This window comes from Myotis myotis, unplaced genomic scaffold, assembly GCF_014108235.1.
Source record: "Myotis myotis isolate mMyoMyo1 unplaced genomic scaffold, mMyoMyo1.p scaffold_m19_p_1, whole genome shotgun sequence".
NCBI lineage: Eukaryota > Metazoa > Chordata > Mammalia > Chiroptera > Vespertilionidae > Myotis > Myotis myotis.
In genome coordinates this window covers 104,615,007-104,622,439 of record NW_023416313.1, presented here as the reverse complement: position 1 = coordinate 104,622,439, position 7,433 = coordinate 104,615,007, and the positions used below count along the sequence as shown (strand labels likewise).

General features: G+C 40.2%; 2 pseudogenes; both read right to left on the bottom strand.

Annotated features, from left to right (window-relative positions):
- Positions 1 to 1,245: 1,245 nt before the first annotated feature.
- Positions 1,246 to 2,123, bottom strand: LOC118667533 (annotated as a pseudogene).
- Positions 2,124 to 3,299: 1,176 nt separating this feature from the next.
- Positions 3,300 to 3,572, bottom strand: LOC118667496 (annotated as a pseudogene).
- Positions 3,573 to 7,433: the final 3,861 nt, after the last annotated feature.

Here is a 7,433-nt window from a genome sequence, read left to right as displayed (position 1 = left end):
AGTGAAGGTCCTTCGGTTCTTCTATTCTTCAGTGTGGCTCGCCTTAGACCTGGCAGGTATTCAGGAGAGTGTTGGGTTTCCCTGCGATACACTGTTCCTCTGTGTTGTAAACCACAGTCCTTATTTTAAAGCAGGCCGCATTTGTTTCCCAGACTGCCTTATTTTGTGTTTAGCAAAGAGTCAGTTTGTGGGTCAGCCTCTGGGTGGCAGTGTTCTGGGGTTGGCCTCTGAGGCTATAGGGCCTCTCTGTCCAGTGGAAGTTCACTGCCCAGAGCTGGCTGCGTAAGAGTTAGTTACCGGCGCTGTGTTGTTGCTAGGATTCCCATGTCCTTATTTCAACAGATTTCATTTTATCCTGGGACTATGGAAAGCATAACACTTTTATCCTATATAATAAAAGCCTAATATGCAAATTGTCCCCTTGACCAGCATTCTGCTGGGAGTTCGACTGCTTGACCAGTTGCTATGACATGCCCTGACCACCAGGGGGCAGAGATGCTTCAACCAATTGTTTAGCTTGCTGTGGGCACTGATGGGCGGAACTGGAAAGTGAGGTGTGAGGTTAAGAGCCCTCAGGAAGCTCTGACATCCTCTGAGGGGTCCCAGATTGCAAGGGGGCAAGTCTTGGGTGGCACACCCAGGAATCAGGCTCCCTCCTCTCTGGTTCTGGATGCATCACCCAAGAACTGCAGCTGCCAAGTCACTGCAGCTCGGCAGCTCCTGAGTTGAGAGTCTGCCCCCTGGTGGTCAGTGCGTGTCATAGCTACTGGTCAGAGTGTCTGCCCCTGATGGTCATTGCACACCATAGCTACCAGTTGACAGTCCCTTAGGTTTAGATAGATAGATAGATAGATAGATAGATAGATAGATAGATAGATAGATGATAGATAGTTTATATAAAATATAACTCACCTTTTGAAGTATAAAATCCAGTGGTTTTCAGTATATTCACAGTAATGCATCCATCTCTACTACATAATTTCAGAATATCTTTATCACTTCAGAAAGAAGCACCAGACTCATTAGTTAATAATCCCTCACATTCTTCTCATTCTTAGCCTCTGGCAACCCACTAATCTATATTCTCTCTTTATAAATTTTCATATCCTGGACATGTCATATACGTGGAATCATACCATATGTAGACTTTGGTAATAGTGAATAGTTTGTCAAGAATGCTCAAGATATGCTATATAATACAACAAACCTGTTCACGGATGAGCTGGGGGAAGACTAGGACATGATTTATCTGGACCTCTTGATTTCATCATAAAGACAAGCACAAAAGCACCAGCCATGCTTCTGAGAACATCGTACCATGCACCCCTGAAAACAAGTTTTGCCTCCTTCATCATGAGCAATATTCCTTCAGCACTCCAGCTGCCTGTGTGTATGATGCCAGTTCCTTTGCAGCCTGACTGCATCCTTATGTGGCCATAAACAGTGTCTAACAGATAGGAAGTCAACCCAGTCACTGCTGTGACAGACTGCACCATCATCGAGCTGATGAAGATGTGTGTTCTTGGGATCTGGAATCATTCCCTTTGCTGTATTATAGATACCAAAGTAGGCAGCTCAGTGGGTGATATGCTGCACAGACACATTAAAGCCTTGGTACAGACCCTTAATCCTTAATCCGATCAGATTTGTAGCTCTTAATGAGGCATTCACGGAGGCCTTGAATTCCCTTTCAGCTCCAGCTTTGCTCACATCAGCTGCTAGACAGGTACACAAAGAACACAATGAGGTGGCCCCAGCGCCAACACCTGATGCCATATTCCCTGCAAAGGAGCGGCAGAACTGGGTTCTCTTGGCTACACCACCCAGGAAGATTTGCTTGTATTTATCTTTGTAGGCAAAGTTGAGAGCCTGTGTGAGGAAGTATCTGATGACATTGGCCAGGTTACCACTCCAGAAGGACAGGGCTTCCTGCTCCTTGGGAACAGGAACCACACAGTCTATAAGGCCCTTCTATAGCTTATTTGTGGTGATTTGCTTGTTGCATGCTGCACTTGCAGCAGCAGCTTGACCCCCTCTATGGATGCTACCACTGTCTTTGAGATGACTATGGCCACTCCACCTGCCAGGAAGTCCGTGGTGAAGGACACAGCGGCATCTGTCATATTGAAAGGAAAGAGGAGGCAGGCATCTGTGGGACTGGACTAGTGACCAACTGGGATTCCGGGGCTCTGGGCAACAGTTCATTTTTATTTAATTTTATTTTTAATTGGATTTATTGGGGTGACATCGCTTAATGAAATTCTATAGGTTTCAAGTATATAATTGTATATACATCATCTATTTACTGAATTGTGTGTTTACCACCCAGTCAAGTCTCCTTCTGATAGGTAGGAAGTTAGACTTGAGCAGTAGGGTGGGGCCTGCCTTGGGGACCTGACAGGGGTTGGACCAACACTGCCTTCAGGCCACCTCTCTATGGGTGGCTGAAAAGCCAGCAGATCGCCAGCAGGCAGATTCAGAACCGGCCAATTCACGGAGCAAGCTCAGAGGAAAATGACATGACCTCACTCTGACCTTACTAGGACCCTGGAGTAATTATAATAAAATTTGCATTGCGGTGTTGACCCACCCTGTGGGTTTTTCTGTATGCATCATGTGAAAGGGCATGCCCAGAAGAAATATAATTATGTAACTTTTTTTCTGTCAATCATCCCTGAATGCAAATGAAAGTCTCTCCACCCAGAAAATCCCTCTTTTAAACCATATAATCCAGGAGTTAGGGCCATTGTCTCTTTGGACTGGCCAGCTCCTCATTTGGAGTGTATCTTCAATAAACCCCATTTTGCTTTGCTTTCATTTGTGTTGACTTTAAAATCTTTTCTGCTTTAATGAGAAGAACTGAGGTTCCAGCCAGTAGCCCAAATCAGTTACACTTTCATCACCATTTATCCCTCCTTTACCTTCTACCTCTCCCATCCCCTTTCCCTCTGGTAATCACCATAATGTTTTCTGTGTCTATGAGTGTTGTTTTTCTTTTCTTTTTGCTTAATCCCTTCACCTTTTTCGCCCAACACCCCAAACCCCCTCCCCTCGGATAGCTGTCAGTCTGTTCTCAGTATCTGTTTCTAATCAAACAACAAAGCTGCTGAATCTTAAAGCCTTAACAAATGCTGCAGCTTATTTTCATTGAACAATAAACCTTTTATTTTTATTATTCCTATTAAATAGAACATTTTGTTTTTTCAGTGGTTTGCATTTGCTAAACAGTCGTGACAGACAGTTTACATCGTGGCTATTGCTTTCAGGGGATTACATCGGATGATGCTTATTTCCATCCATCAGACTTCTCTATCGTAGTTGGCCAAAAGTCCTGATTGGGCTGCCAGGGCTTCATTCTGCTGAATATGACATTCCTGAAATCTCATGGATTTTTTTTTCCATTATTTAAAAATACTTCTACAAACAGTGTTCTGAACAGGTGGTCTCATCAGGTTTTCTTGTTTCAAAGTCTTTACACAGTCCAAATATCAGGTTTCTGTAAGTTTATTGTAGGTTCTAATAAACTGCTTATACTGTTTCACCTGACTGAATTCTGGTAGTTGTGCAGCCATATTCTTTGGTTACATTTTTTAGTCACCTTTTCTGGTGCATGAGTTTCTTTTCTGTTCTGGAAAAGCAGTTCAACCTTTGCTTGAATGTCTCTAGTGAAGTTTGACTTCTTACTTAATCACAGGCTTTCCCATCAGACACCAGTATGAGCTTTGAGGCTGAGCCAGTCAAGTCTGAAGTTGGAGAGTTGGGGTCAGGGTGGACGCCAGGCTACTGGGTAGCAGAGAACCTAAAGAAGCCTGAATTGTTGAGTCAGAGCATGGTGGCAGCTGCCCTGAGAGTTGCGAAGACCTATAGTGGTCTTCACTTGAGTGAGAAATAATTTTCATATGTTTGGGATTCTGGGTTAATTTGTCATTGAAGAAATCACTTGGCCTAATCTGACCAATAGAGATGGCATTGGCAATTGAAGTCATTGGAGATAAGAGAAAAAAGCCAACAGAAGCAATAACTAACCATTAGTAAGCACTTACCAAGCTTTGTTCAATGTACTTGAATGAATTATCATGTTAACTCCCACAATAACGTACTTAAGAGATGAACAGACTGAGTTATAAAGAAATTTAATAACTCACCTAGGGTCACAGTTTATAAGACCTAGAGCTGGGAATCAAACTTACATTTCTGATACCAAAGATCATTTACTTCCTGAGTATGGCTCTAGACAGGGGTGGGCAAACTTTTTGACTCGAGGGCCACAATGGGTTCTTAAACTGGACCGGAGGGCTGGAACAAAAGCATGGATGGAGTGTTTGTATGAACTAATATAAATTCAAAGTAAACATCATTACATAAAAGGGTACGGTCTTTTTTTTTTTTAGTTTTATTCATTTCAAATGGGCCCAATCTGGCCCGTGGGCCGTAGTTTGCCCACGGCTGCTCTAGAATCTTTGGGTTATTTATATATTTGTAATTTTCTAAGTAAATACAAAAGTAGAACTTGATTCTAAGGTGTCAGTGTAATACTTTTTTAGAGGAGCATGGTAGATTTTTGTCTCCTGAAAAATTTCTTGGGATTTATGTAAATTTTAGTGCATTTGGGGCAAAATGGGAAATTTCTGGTTCATGTGTCCTGCTTTGTTTTTGATTCGGGTTGTTTTATTGAACAGGATGATTTCTTTGCCGGATCCTTATCCAGATGGATTTGAAGAATGAAACCAAGGACAAAAGGTGGTAGATGAAAAGTACAGAAACTTTATTGCAAGCAAATACTACCTCTAAAACCTTAATTCTAAATTCTAAGCCTAAAACTCTTGGTTCAGAGGAACAGAGGGGCCACCTAAGAAAGGTGTTCTCTAAGTTCCTAATCCTAAGACTGTCCCTCCTGGATGGACAGAGGGGCCCCTAGGAAGGGTGATTGCTGCTTTATTTGTCTTGAGGCATTAAATAGGCTGGAGACCCTCCTTTTTGGGACCTTAGCCCTGTAATCAGCTCCCAGGACCCCCACGCCTGTACTTTTCCTAGTTTGGTCACCTTATCTGTTTAGTTTGGGGCCACTTTTGATTTATCTTATGGTTCTCTCCCAGTTGTGCTGGCAGAGAAAGCCTTATCTTGTAGCTCTCCCAGCTGCTCAGGTCAGGGCCACTTTTGGTCTAACTCATGGTCATTTTAATTGCTCAGGCCAGAGATACCCTTGTCCTTGGTTTATGGCTGTTTTCATTGCTCAGGCCTGAAATACCCCTGTCTGTCCTTGGTTTATGGCTGTTTTAATTGCTCAGGCCAGAAATGTTTCCATCTGCCTCTGGCATTTCTCTCTCATCTGTACAAGTAAGATAAGCACCCTGCATCTTCCATTCTCCATCTATGTGTTCCTCTCCCATGGACCATACTCATTCCTAAAACTCCCTAAACCTGCCTATTTTATCCCGAAAACTCCTTTCAGTTTTATAGCCCATATCCCCTTATGTTGAGCATAGAGTAGGATTAGGGCAAAAATCCTTTTAGGATTTAGGAATGCTGAAGTGATTAATATGTCCTGATATAACAGTGACAACAGCATAGAACAATTAGCCACTTAATAAATTAAACTTCATTTATAAGTCTTCTGGGAGGACTCTGTCAGATTAAGTAAGATTCTGTGCCTTAATTGTCCGTGAAGTTATGAACTGAGCCTCGCTCTCCATTGTGAAGATCAAGTCCTAAAGTCCTGGCCATACTCATCCATCATTTCTTTGTCTCCTCAGGGAATCATGACTTTAATGAAGACAAATTCCATTACTTTAAACATTTATTCTTGATAATAAAAATCCAACCAGGGTCCTAACTAATGAATTGACAAATTATTTTACTGTACCCTATTAAAGGTATTAGTTGGTATTGGTTGCTTTTTTGGATATTTTATTATAGTATGTTTTTTTGTGTTTTTTGTTTTGTTTTGTTTTGTTTAGTTTTGTTTTTGATAGAAATATAAGAAATTCTGATTCACTCACTGAAGAATTTGGAAGCAGTCTGGGGAACAGGGAAAATACAAGATGAACTGAGACAGAAAGTAAGAAATACTTGAAGACAAATGGGGGGTGTGTCAAAAGAATATTCAAGTCAGCTTGAAGGGGCTCCTATTGGCAAAATTAGGAGATCATTTGAACATAAAAAAGAATATTGAGTGTGGATGATTGTATAAAAAGGAGACTTTTGTGTATATCTTACCTTAAGGAGAACAATTCAATATAGAAGCAGTGTATGAAGGTTAAGGGATTGGTTTGGGTTTTAATCTTGACTCCATTACCTCTTTTGCTATTAAGTTCTTAAATCTTTCTATGCATCAGCTTCCACATCTATAAAATGGGAAGAATAATAATAATACCTATATCAAAGGAATGATAAGAGGATTGGCTAAAACAAAATTTGTAAGTGAAGTCTTTAGAACAGTCCCTGGCACATAGCATGTGCTAAATAATTATTATTACTTTTATTATTGTTGTCTACAATACCCACTATCCATTAGGGGGCTTCCATAGCAGCTCTGGGATTTGTTTTAGTTTTTCCAATTTTTTTGAGACATAATGACATATAACACTATGTAAGTTTAATGTGTCAATGTATTGACTGGATACACGTATATTGTGATATGATTACCCTAGTGGTGTTAGTAAATACCTCCATCACTTCACATAATTATCATTTCCATTTTGTGGTGAGAATACTCAAGATCTATTCTCTTAGCAACTTTGACGAATATAATGCAGAAGTTTTGCCTATAATCACCATGCTACACATTAGTTCCCCAGAACTTACTCATCTTATGGTTTTTTTTATTCTTTTTGTGTTAATTTTTGTGTATGATGTCAAATAGCAGTCTAGTTTCATCCTTTTGCATATGGCTTTTCAATTTTTGCAGCACAATGTATTGAACAGGCTCTTTTCTCCAGTGTATGTTTTTGACTACTTTGTCAAAAATCAGTTGCCCATATACATGAGGGTATATTTCTGGGCTCTCAGTTCTGTTACAATGGTCTGTGTGACTGTTTTTCTCTGAATACAATACCATCTTGACTATTGTAATTTTGTAGTATTATTTAAATTGGGGATGTGAGACCTCCATCTTGTTCTTTTTACTCAGGATTGGTTTTGGAAACTTAGGTTTTTTGTGGTTTCATACAAATTTGATTTTTTTTTCTATTTGTTTGAAAATGACATTGGGATTTTTATGGGGATTGAATTAAGTCTGTATATTGTTTTAGGTAATATGGCCATTTTAACTAGTTGATTCTTCCAACCCATGAACAACGAGTATATTTCCATCTCGTTGTGTCTTCAATATCTTTCAATAATGTCTTTTAGTTTTCAGTGTGTAGCTCTCCACAACCTTTGTTAAATTTAGTTCTAGGTGTTTTATAATTTTGTTGCAATTGCAAATTAAATTG